This window comes from Salmo trutta, chromosome 38 (genome assembly GCF_901001165.1).
Source record: "Salmo trutta chromosome 38, fSalTru1.1, whole genome shotgun sequence".
Lineage (NCBI taxonomy): Eukaryota > Metazoa > Chordata > Actinopteri > Salmoniformes > Salmonidae > Salmo > Salmo trutta.
The window spans coordinates 28,124,975-28,137,549 of record NC_042994.1 but is presented as its reverse complement, the minus strand read 5'-3'; the positions used below and the strand labels follow the sequence as shown (position 1 = coordinate 28,137,549).

General features: G+C 40.9%; 1 long non-coding RNA gene across 1 annotated transcript; it reads right to left on the bottom strand.

Annotated features, from left to right (window-relative positions):
* Window positions 1-837: 837 nt before the first annotated feature.
* LOC115178245 (uncharacterized) lies at window positions 838-9,162 on the bottom strand. Its single transcript, XR_003872576.1, has 2 exons — window positions 8,882-9,162; window positions 838-2,576 (listed from the first exon to the last, which is right to left on the bottom strand). It is a non-coding gene; the product is annotated as an uncharacterized LOC115178245 (long non-coding RNA).
* Between the last annotated feature and the right edge of the window lie 3,413 nt (window positions 9,163-12,575).

Below are 12,575 nucleotides of genomic sequence, written 5' to 3'. Positions count from 1 at the left end.
GTGGTGCCAGGAAAATAACCTCTCCCTCAACGTCAACAAAACACAGTGTGGTGAAGGCATAGCAGCACCTCTTCAACCTCAGGAGGCTGAAGAAATTCAGCTTGACCCTAAGACCCTCACAAACTTTTACAGATGCAGCATTGAGAGCATCCTGTCGGGCTGTAGCACCGCCTGGTACGGCAACTGCACCGCCCTTCAACCGCAGAGCTCTCTAGAGAGTGTTATGGTCTACCCAACGCATCACGGGGGCACACTGCCTGCCCTCCAGGACACCTACAGCACTTGATGTGACAGGAAGGCCAAAAAGATCATCAAGGCCATCAACCAACCGGGTCTCGGCCTCTTCACCCCGTTATCATCCAGAACGTCGATGTCAGTACAGATGCATCAAAGCTGGGACCGAGAGACTGAAAAACAGCTTCTATCGCAAGGCCATCAGACTGTTAAATAGCCATCACTAGTCAGCTACCACCCAGCTACTCAACCCTGCACCTTAGAGGCTGCTGCCCTATATACATAGAGATGGAATTACTGGCCACTAATGTTTACATACTGCTTTACTCATCTCATATGTGTATATTGTATTCTATTCTACTGTATTTAGTCAATACCACTGATATTGCTCGTCCTAATATTTATATATTCAATTCTTTTAGATATGTGTATTGATGTGAATTGTTAGATACTACTGCACTGTTGGAGCTAGGAACACAAGCATTTTGCTACACCTACAATAACATCTGCTGAATATGTGTATGTGACCAATAAAATGTGATTTGATAAGAAGCGTCTGCTGAATGACAAACATGTGAAATGTAAAAATGTAAGAAATGCACGTTACATTTTTTTATTTTATTGAATTTGAAAAATCATACAATCTACCTGCAGTGAAGCTGCTCAATATTTACATTGCATTCAGTTATCTAGCAGCCAATCACATCCAAAGCGACCCACAATAGTAAATAGGGTCAAGCGCCACGCCAAGGGGCAAATCGACAGATCTCACACCCAGTCGAATCGGGGACCCAAACCAGCGACCACTCGGGCCACCGGCCCAAGCTCCCAAACGCCAGGCCACCAACCATCCAAGACCTACACACAGTCCTTACCCGAAAAACCTCTGTCAACATCCTGGTACTCAAATAAAACGGGTATACTTAGCTATTTATGCTATTTTTGTTTCTCCACCAATTTTGATCCCTGATCTAATCATTTACACTTTGCAATATCCAAATTATGCATCCAATCAAATTTCTTTAGTAATATCCAAATCCAAGAGGTTTCAAGGTTAGAATCTCAAAATGCACATTCTATATCATAATTTACATTTTTAAATACCAATATTCAAATCTATACTTCATAATCAAAATACACATTTAAAAATATATATTTTGATTTGAGATATGATCATGTCTTAAAGAAAAACAAAAGTAACCCTGTTTTTGAGTAAGCTTTCATATACATTGATTTGATGTGGCATAAACCAAATCACAATTTCTTAAGTCACAAATATAAGTCAGAACACAGTGCCTGTATTCTCTCATGTGATTTCAGGTCCTCTGACAGGGAAAATGTATTTCCACAATGAGAAGATTGGAAAGGCTTCTCTCCATAGTGTCTTCTTTCATGCACTTTCAGGTTCCCTGCATTTCTAAAACTCTTTCCACACTGACAGCAGTGGAAAGGCATCTCTCCTGTGTGTGTCATCTCATGCATTTAAGTTCCCTAACTAGGTAAAACTTTTCCACAGAGTGTGTCCACTCATGTGATTTCAGGTAGCCTAGCTGGGTAAATCTATTTCCACAGTCTGAGCAGTGGTGGGGCTTCTCCCCTGTGTGTGTTCTCTCATGTGTTTTCAGATTTCCTAACCAAGTAAAACTCTCCACACTGGGAGCAGTAGAAAGGCTTCTCTCCTTCTCATGTGTGTGTCATTTCATGCGTTTTCAAGGCCCCTAACTGGGTAAAACTTTTTCCACACTGGGAGCAGCAGAAAGGCTTCCCTCCTGTGTGTGTCATCTCATGCATTTTCAGGTTCCATGAATGGGTAAAACTTTTCCTACACAAGGAGCATTGGAATGGTTGTTCTCCTGGGTGTATTCTCTCATGATCTTTCAGATGCGCTGACTGAATAAATCTCTTTCCACATTGGGCGCATTGGAAAGTCCTCTCTACTAAGTGTGTTCTCTCATGTTTTTTCAGGTCCCCAGATGAGAAAAATGTATTTCCACACTGGGAGCATTGATATGGCTTCTTTCCAGTGTGTGTTCTTTCATGCAGTTTTAGATTGCTTGAGTGTCCAAAACCCTTTCCACACTGGGAGCATAGATATGGCTTTTCTCCAGTGTGTGTTCTTTCATGTACTTTTAGATGCCCTGAGAGTCTAAAACCCTTTCCACACTGGGAGCATTGATATGGCTTCTCTCCTGTATGTATCATCTCATGCGTTTTCAGGTTCCCTGAGTGTCTAAAATACTTTCCACAGTGGGAGCAGTGGTGTGGTCTTGCTGGTTTGGTCTTCTGTGGGTCTGGTTCCCCTGAATGGCTTTTCCCGCTGTGAGAGTCTGGTCTTTCACCTGCTGAAGACAAAGAGTATTTGGTTAAACAGAGAGACCTGAAAGAAACCTCTACATCAGTGGTTCCCAAACGTTTTATAGTCCCGTACCCATTCAACCTCCAGCTGCGTACCCCCTCTAGCAACAGGGTCAGCGCACTCTCAAATGTTTTTCAAACTCTCAAATCATTGTAAGCCTGCCACACACACTATACAATACATTTATTAAACATAAGAATGAGTTTGTCGCAACCCGGCTCGTAGGAAGTGACAAAAAGCTGTTATAGTACCAGGGCAGAAATAATAATAATCAATAATTTTGCTCTTTATTTAGCCATCTCACATATAAAACTTTATTTGTTCATCGAAAATTGTGAGTAAGTCACCACAGGTTAATGAGAAGGGTGTACTTGGAAGGATGCACATAACTCTGCAATGGTTGGTTGTATTGGAGAGAGTCACAGTCTTAAAATCATTTTCCACACAGTCTGTGCCTGTATTTAGTTGTCATGCTAGTGAGGGCTGAGAATCCACTCTCACATAGGTACGTTTTTCCAAAGGGCATCAGTGTCTTAACAGCGCGACTTGTCAAGGCAGCATACTCTGAGCACAGCCCAATCCAGAAATCTGGCAGTGGCTTCTGATTAAATTCAATTTTCACAGAATCGCTTGTTGCAATTTCAATGAGGCGCTCTCGTTCAGATATCGGTAAGTGGACTGGAGGCAGGGCATGAAAGGGATAACGAATCCATTTCTTTGTGTCATCCGTTTCAGGAAAGTACCTGCGTAATTGCGCACCCAACTCCCCTCAGGTGCTTCGCTATAGCACATTCGACATTGTCTGTAAGCTTGAGTTCATTTGCACATTTAAAAAAAAAATCATACAATGATGGAAAGACCAGTGTGTTGTCCTTGTTAACGCAGACAGAGAAGAGCTCCAACTTCTTAATCATTGCCTCAATTTTGTCCCGCACAATTGAATATAGTTGCGGAGTCCCTGTAATCCTAGATTCAGATCATTCCAGTGAGAAAAAACATCACCCAGATAGGCCAGTCGTGTGAGAAACTCGTCATCATGCAAGCAGTCAGACAAGTGAAAATTATGGTCAGTAAAGAACTTTAAGCTCGTCCCCCAATGTGAAAAAGAAATGTGTCAATATTTTGCCCATTGATAACCAGCACACTTCTTTCTGTATGTTGTAAAAGCGTTACATGGTCGCTGCCCATATCATTGCAAAACGCATAGCCTTGTTTTAACAAAGTTAACAATTTTCACTGTAATGTCCAAAACGTCTTTCAAGAGGTCAGGCATTCCTTTGGCAGCAAGAGCCTCTCGGGGGATGCTGCAGTGTACCCAAGTGGCGTCGGGAGCAACTGCTTGCAGGCGCGTTACCACTCCACTATGTCTCCCTGTCATGGATTTTGTGCCATCAGTACAGATACCAACACATCTTGACCACCAAAGTTCATTTGATGTCACAAAGCTGTCCAGTACTTTAGAAATATCCTCTCCTGTTATCCTGGTTTCCATTGGTTTGCAGAAGAGGTCTTCCTTAATTGACCCCCCATAAACATAACAGACATATACCAGGGGCTGTGCCAGGCCCGCCACGTCTGTTGACTCATCCAGCTGTAACGCTTAGAATTCACTGGGTTGTATGCGTTTCAAAACATCTCCTGCCATGTCACTGATGCGTCGTGAAACAGTGTTGTTTGATGAAGGCATTTGTCTGTATAGTTTTTTTGGGCCTTTTCCCCCTGCATTGTCCCAGTCATATCTGCGGCAGCAGGAAGAATTAAGTCCTCCACAATAGTATGTGGCTTGCCTGTCCTAGCCACTCGGTAGCTCATCATATAAGACGCTTCTAGACCCTTCTTATTAATGGTAACTTGTTGCTTTTATACGTCTTACTACTCGAAAGTCGTCTTAAATTCTCAATCAAAACAACTCTCATGGCTTATTTTTCAAACTGGCATGTTTTGTTTCTAAATGTCTGTGCAAGAGAGAAGGTTTTCATCAAGTTGTGAGATGGTACTTTTGCACATAACAATGTGACTGAGGAAAGGCACTACTCCCAATATAAGTGAACCCCAAATCAATGTAGTTCTTATATTTGCGCGTCTTCGATGGTCCAACGTCCCTGTCTGTTGTTCCGTGCTTTCCCGGGTAAAGGGGGAAGTAGCTCTTCGGCTGCATCAGATTCACAACTGTCAGTGTCCATGCTAGCTGGGCTAACAACACATGTATAATTACTGATTCTAGCATTGGATGTGCTCAGGGAAGCAGAACAACTTGTGTCGTCGACAGGTGCAGGTGTAGTACTGCTGGTAGTAGCAGTACGACTAGTAGAGCTGGTATGTGTCTATGGACGAGGGCCTTACTTTTTTTAACCATTTCTCAATTTTCGAGCAAACGGAATGAGCAGCAGCTACCGTAAATTCCGGACTATAAGCCGCAACTTTTTTCCCAGCTTTGAACCTCGCGGCTTAAACAATGACGCGGCTAATATATGGATTTTTCCCGCTTTCAATTTTGTTTTTCTCCAAAAAACACATTCTGTGATGTGCTCAGTTTTTTGGCGGCATGAAGCTTTCATTAGACCAATGAAATTGCCGAACGGGTTAAGGTCAAACAACTTTTTAGATTAAATGGAGCGCTCTCAAACTTCCCATCATTCTGATTACGGTAGTCATTTTGTCACCCTCATCATGGCAAAGACACGGAGAAATGCATATGATGCGGCTTTCAAGTTGAAGGCGATTGATCTGGCTGTTGGAAAAGGAAATAGAGCTGCTGCACGGGAGCTTGGTCTTAATGAGTCGATGATAAGACGTTGGAAACAGCAGCGTGAGGAATTGACTCAGTACAAAAAGACAACTAAAGCTTACTGATAATTTTTTGTTACAAGCCGTGTTTCGTTAAAGCCTGTGTAAAGTTCATTTGTTTCAATGTACCGGTAGGCACCTGCGGCTTATAGACATGTGTGGCTTATTTATGATCAAAATAAAAAAATATATATAATTCAGTGGGTGCGGCTTATATTTAGGTGCGCTTAATAGTCCGGAAATTACGGTACGTTTGGCTACCTACGGACTGTTAGTTGAATTCCCGCAAGAGAGTAACGGTTAATATGATTGGATGTTAATTATTTGACTGGGCTACCTGTATTTGACATTGTGTTGTTATTTCGCTGAACACTAGATGGTTTAATTTAATTTTTGGTAATGAAACGAGACTACTAAGGTGATAAAAGAAAAAAAAAAAAAAAACCTCACCCAAATCTATAGCCCTGTTGGAAAATATAAATGGACTGTTTGAAAAATGCGAAGACCTTACACACACATACACATATACAGTGGGGAGAACAAGTATTTGATAACCTGCAAAATCGGCAGTGTTTCCTACTTACAAAGCATGTAGAGGTCTGTCATTTTTAATCATAGGTACACTTCAACTGTGAGAGACGGAATCTAAAACAAAAATCAAGAAAACCACATTGTATGATTTTTAAGTAATTAATTTGCATTTTATTGCATGACATAAGTATTTGATACATCAGAAAAGCAGAACTTAATATTTGGTACAGAAACCTTTGTTTGCAATTACAGAGATCATACGTTTCCTGTAGTTCTTGACCAGGTTTGCACACACTGCAGCAGGGATTTTGGCCCACTCCTCCATACAGACCTTCTCAAGATCCTTCAGGTTTTGGGGCTGTCGCTGGGCAATACGGACTTTCAGCTCCCTCCAAAGATTTTCTATTGGGTTCAGGTCTGGAGACTGGCTAGGCCACTCCAAGACCTTGAGATGCTTCTTACGGAGCCACTCCTTAGTTGCCCTGGCTGTGTTTTGGGTCGTTGTCATGCTGGAAGACCCAGCCACGACCCATCTTCAATGCTCTTACTGAGGGAAGGAGGTTGTTGGCCAAGATCTTGCGATACATGGCCCCATCCATCCTCCCCTCAATACAGTGCAGTCATCCTGTCCCCTTTGCAGAAAAGCATCCCCAAAGAATGATGTTTCCACCTCCATGCTTCACGGTTGAGATGGTGTTCTTGGGGTTGTACTCATCCTTCTTCTTCCTCCAAACACGGCGAGTGGAGTTTAGACCAAAAAGCTCTATTTTTGTCTCATCAGAACACATGACCTTCTCCCATTCCTCCTCTGGATCATCCAGATGGTCATTGGCAAACTTCAGACGGGCCTGGACAGGCGCTGGCTTAAGCAGGGGGACCTTGCGTGCGCTGCAGGATTTTAATCCATGACGGCGTAGTGTGTTACTAATGGTTTTCTTTGAGACTGTGGTCCCAGCTCTCATCAGGTCATTGACCAGGTCCTGCCGTGTAGTTCTGGGCTGATCCCTCACCTTCCTCATGATCATTGATGTCCCACGAGGTGAGATCTTGCATGGAGCCCCAGACCGAGGGTGATTGACTGTCATCTTGAACTTCTTCCATTTTCTAATAATTGCACCAACAGTTGTTGCCTTCTCACCAAGCTGCTTGCCTATTGTCCTGTAGCCCATCCCAGCCTTGTGCAGGTCTACAATTTTATCCCTGATGTCCTTACACAGCTCTCTGGTCTTGGCCATTGTGGAGAGGTTGGAGTCTGTTTGATTGAGTGTGTGGACAGGTGTCTTTTATACAGGTAACGAGTTCAAACACATGCAGTTAATACAGGTAATGAGTGGAGAACAGGAGGGCTTCTTAAAGAAAAACTAACAGGTCTGTGAGAGACGGAATTCTTACTGGTTGGTAGGTGATCAAATACTTATGTCATGCAATAAAATGCAAATTAATTACTTAAAAATCATACAATGTGATTTTCTGGATTTTTGTTTTAGATTCCGTCTCTCACAGTTGAAGTGTACCTATGAAAAAAAAAACACTTTTTACATTCTTATTAGATACCGTGTTTTTCCAAAAATGCTTTTTATTTTAGGTGTGATGTCATTACGTGTTTAAAAAAATAAATACAAATAAAATAAATAAATAAAAAACAAATTGACAGGAGATAGTTAAATGGAAAAAAACGCACCCTATAGCAGGCAACGGTCTAGTGAGATTCGAACCTATGATCTCCTGTTTTCTACCCATAGAATTAGTCCACTGCGCCACCAGGGTGGAGCTAGCATACAACGTATTATATTTTTATTATTTTAAAACTCATTCAAAGCTGTTAATTTTCAGTCTATTCACACAGACCCCATTTCAAAGGAAACAAGCACTCATTAAGATCAGGTGTGGCCTATTAGTGGGCGTGGCCAACACACTTAACAAGATACAGGGTAGAGAATGTTTTGTTGACACTTAGAACGGAATGTATGTTTTTAAATAACATTAAGTACGTTCTTTGAACATTTATGTTTGTTGTTTTTAAATGGACATTTTTCTTAATGTTCTGAGAAATTAACTTTATAATTCAGGGCATTCTGGAAGTATTTAGACCTTGACTTTTTCCACATTTTGTTATGTTACAGGCTTATATATATATATATGTATATTTGTTTTTCCATCAATCAGGGGCGGCAGGTAGCCTAGTGTTTAGAGCGTTGTGCCAGTAACCGAAAGTTTGCTAGATCGAATCCCCGAACTGACAAGGTAAAAATCTGTACTTCTGCCCCTGAACAAGGCAGTTAACCCACTGTTCCTAGGCCATCATTGTAAATAAGAATTTGTTTTTAACTGACTTGCCTAGTTAAATAAAGGTTATAAAATATTAAATAAAGGTTAAATATAATGACAAAGTGAAAATGGTTTTAGATTTTTATGCAAATTATATTTTTTAAAAATCATACAGAAATACCTAATTTACATAAGTATTCAGACCCTTTGCTATGAGACTCAATTGAACTCAGGTGCATCCTGTTTCCATTGATCATCCTTGATGTTTGTACAACTTGATTGTACAACTCGATTAGGCTGATATCTTGTTTAACGAGTTTTTGTAAACAAACACTGTATAGTTGGAAAACCTGGTTAAAACTATCATTTTTTATCTTTTGGATGGTGAGGCATTGTATTCATAGCTTTTTTTATATATAGAATTTGAGAGTGGTTACATACCGGTGACTCCAGCCCCCATCCCTTAGCTGTTTACCAAAACAAGCTTTGGGCCAGTAACTGAAACGTCGCTGGTTCGAATCCCAGAGCCAACTAGGTGAAACATCTGTCGATGTGTCTTTGAGCAAGTCACTTAACCATAATTGCTCATGTAAGTCGTTCTGGATAAGAGCGTCTGCTAAATTACACTTTTTTTTTTAAGCATCATGGCGGCCATTTTGTTGTTGTTTGACAAGGTTTTGCTCCTGTTTTTAAAATAGTACTCACTGGTATTAATCAGATCTCCAGTCTCGTCCTCTTTCACTCTGGACGCTTCTTCGTTGCCTTTCACTGTGACATCTTCCTCTTCCTCTTCTTCTTTCACGACAACATTAAGCCACATACCCTGTTTCTCGGTCCAGCAGACATCCTCTTCTTTAACCGGCGGGGAGTACCTTGGTGAGCTCATGGTCAGGGATTTTAGCTAACTAGTTAGCATAAGCGACTAGCCTTGTGCTAACTTAACCAGTCAGCTCGCTGACTAACAACGTAAATACGGGGGGGGGGGGGGGGGGTGAAATGGTTAACTAGTAGATACGACAGACGTGTGTTTAACACAATGACTAATATACACCGAAAACGTCTAAAGAGCTCCAATGTTTCGGCTATGTTGGCTAGCAAAATACCTGAGATGGCTGATTAGCTGTTGTTGAAGAAGCGTCCCGTCCACTAAATTTAATGCCACGTCACACTGGCAGCATCGCCTGTAAAACACATATCGCCATCTGGCTCACTGGAGTGGGACGGGTAATGCAGTTTAAGGAAATATTTATTTAATTTTTCATGTTGGTCTTTTGACCAATCGCATGTAATATTTTAACATTAGATATTTTTCAGAGCTGATCTGTTAGGTCCCCCAAAAATATCTGAAATGGTCTGCCTTTGTAAACAGCCTACTGCTTCTGCATGGTGTAACAATACATCATGTAGATGTTTATAATATGCAGACTAGGTCTATACTGCTCCTGCATGGTGTAACAATACATCATGTAGATGTTTATAATATGCAGACTAGGTCTATACTGCTCCTACATGGTGTAACAATACATCATGTAGATGTTTATAATATGCAGACTAGGTCTATACTGCTCCTGCATGGTGTAACAATACATCACGTAGATGTTTATAATATGCAGACTAGGTCTATACTGCTCCTGCATGGTGTAACAATACATCACGTAGATGTATATAATGAACAGACAAGGTCCATACTGCTCCTACATGGTGTAACAATACATCATGTAGGTGTATATAATGAACAGACAAGGTATATGCTGTTCCTACATTGTGTACCAATACATACAGCTCTGGAAAAAATTAAGAGGCCACTGCAAAATTATCAGTTTCTCTGGTTTTACTATTTATAGGTATGTGTTTGGGTAAAATTAAAATGTTTGTTTTATTCTATAAACTACTGACAACATTTCTCCCAAATTCCAAATAAAAATATTCTCATTTAGAGCATTTATTTGCAGAAAATGACAACTGGTCAAAACAACAAAAAAGATGCAGTGTTGTCAGACCTCGAGTAATGCAAAGAAAATAAGTTCATATTAATTTTTAAACAACACAATACTAATGTTTTCACTTAGGAAGAGTTTGGAAATCAATATTTGGTGGAATAACCCAGATTTTCAATGACATCTTACATGCGTCTTGGCATTCTCTCCACCAGTCTTTCACATTGATGTTGGGTGACTTTATGCCACTCCTGGTGCAAATATTCAAGCAGCTCAGCTTTGTTTGATGGCTTGTGACCATCCATCTTCCTCTTGATCACATTCCAGAGGTTTTCAATGGTGTTCAGGTCTGGAGATTGGGCTGGCCATGACAGGGTCTTGATCTGGTGGTCCTCCATCCACACCTTGATTGTCCTGCTGGAAAAACCAATCCTCATAGTTGGGGAACATTGTCAGAGCAGAAGGAAGCAAGTTCTTCCAGGACAACCTTGTATGTGGCATGATTCATGTGTCCTTCACAAAGACAAATCTGCTCGATTCCAGCCTTGCTGAAGCACCCCCAGATCATCACCGATCCTCCACCAAATTTCACAGTGGGTGCGAGACCTGGAGAGGCCTATAAGCCAGTGTCTCGCAACCACTGTGAAATTTTGTGGAGGATCAGTGATGATCTGGGGGTGCTTCTGCAAGGCTATTGAACTTCAGTTCAGGAAAGAAACTACCGGATTATGTGTTGTGAAGGTAGCCACAATAGTGGAATTTGCGGTTTGCTTTCAAGATAAGAGTTCAGAGTTCTTAGACTCCAACATCCCCATTGCATTGTTTTTCCTATGGAATAGTGTTCAATACACATAGTTGGTTGACTGGTACAATAAATGTGTCTCAATTCACAGTTGTTTCAAAGTCTGCGGAGCTACGACGCTAATGTTCTCTGGGTGTCACTGAGTAGACTGATACCCCATGTCATTGATCCACAATCCATAGGTAAGGCTGTACAGTGAAATAAGAATGCCCACAATGCAATTCGAAAGTGTAATACATCCACTAGGATTTCAACAGATTTGTCAAATTAACAAATCATTCCAACCTCATTAGCATGATCTATTCAATTATGGCATAATTCTACTATTTGTATTCATTTGCATCACTGTCAATTACACACTTTTATTTTGAAGGCTAACCGCAAAGTCCACTATTGTGTCTAATCCTTATTGTGGCTAGCTTCACATAGATGGGTGCGACCAACATTAATCAAATAAAAACTGTCTTATAAATTAGGGTTATTTTAGATGATGACACCTAGCTATATAGTTAGCTAGCTAACTATAGCTACTGAAACAGATTGTCGTGTTGCTATGTTTTGGGGAAGAACACTGTTTGCATCCATGAGCTAGCTAGCTTTTTTTTAATGACCAGCACTGTAGGTGCGCGAGACAACTTTACCAGCATCATAGCATATGAAATACGAGTGATCATGTAATCAATGTGTAATAATAACTACGGAAAAAAAGTATAAATGCGTTAAATTATTATGTGACGTGCAGGCAGTCATATTCAGGTTTTGATTGGTCAACAAGCTTATTTGACACGTCAGTGTTTTTTAACACGCAAAGACCAAAACGGCGTTCCACATCCCCAACACACACAGAAAAACACACAGAGCCAGAGTAAAAAAATAAGACTATTTAATCACAGAGCGTGTGTACATAGAATCTACATAAAAACTGACACACTCCATATTAAATTCATATATTGGGATTTTTGAATAGGTTTTCTCCAATTTGATTTCATATGGAAATAAGAGTATAAACAAAACCACAAAACACCAATTTTCAGTAAAAGATGAGACAAGTGTGGGAGCAATGTGTGTGTTACCTCATGAATTGTAATCTCCACACTGGGAGCATGGGTAAGGCTTCTCCCCTGTGTGTGTAACCTCGGTCTTTCAGGTGCCTAAACTGGGTAAATATCTGTCTACACTGGGAGCATTCGTAAAATTTCTCTCATGTGTGGATTCTTTCATGTGATTTCAGTTGCCTTAACCAGGTAAATTTCATTCCACACTGGGAGCACTGGAAAGGTTTTTCCCCAGTGTGTCTTTGCTCATGAATCTTCAGGAAGCCTGATGAGGTAAAACATTTTCCACACTGGGAGCAGTGATGGGGCTCTTCTTCTTTGTGTGTCCTCTCATGTGATTTCAGGTTACCTAACCGGTTAAAACTCTTTCCACACTGGCAACATTGGAAAGGTTTTTCGCCTGTGTGTATTCGCTCATGTATTTTCAGGCTCCCGAACTGGGTAAAACTCTTTCCACACTGGGAACATTGGTATGGCTTCTCTCCGGTGTGTGTTCTCTCATGCTCTTTCAGTTGCCTTACCCAGCTGAAATGCTTTTCACAATGGAAACAGTGGTAAGGCTTTTCCCCTGTGTGTACTCTTTGATGTTCCTTCAGGTTACTTAA